This window comes from Leptodactylus fuscus, chromosome 4, assembly GCF_031893055.1.
Source record: "Leptodactylus fuscus isolate aLepFus1 chromosome 4, aLepFus1.hap2, whole genome shotgun sequence".
In the NCBI taxonomy this organism is placed as follows: Eukaryota; Metazoa; Chordata; class Amphibia; order Anura; family Leptodactylidae; genus Leptodactylus; species Leptodactylus fuscus.
This window is the reverse complement of record NC_134268.1, coordinates 79753556-79753993: the sequence shown is the minus strand read 5'-3', so window position 1 is coordinate 79753993 and position 438 is coordinate 79753556.

Sequence of the window (438 nt, the reverse complement as noted above, 5' to 3'; positions counted from 1 at the left end):
AAGCAGAATAAAGAAATATATTGTTTATTCTTGTATATTGCGTCACTAGATTATGGGGAGATAAAAATGTAACTATTTACCCATTTGTATTGTTAATATCTAGAACAGCGCTTTCAGAGCACCTCTTACCTGTTCTAGCAAGTACTTGTATTCCATATAAAATAACAATTTTGTCCATCTTCTCTTAGGCCTGGTTCACATCTGCATCGGGACCCCCCAAATGGACTACCGAACACATTTACAAACGGTGTGCAGTGAAAGCACACAGATCCCATAGACTATAATGGGGTCCATGTGCTTTCCGCACAGTCTCCGCATGGAACATGCAGACAGAAAGGCACTTCACAATTTACTTTCCTGTCTGCATGATTTGTGCGGAGACCGCGCGGAAAGCACACCGACCGCATTATAGTCTATGGGGTCCGTGTGCTTTCACTG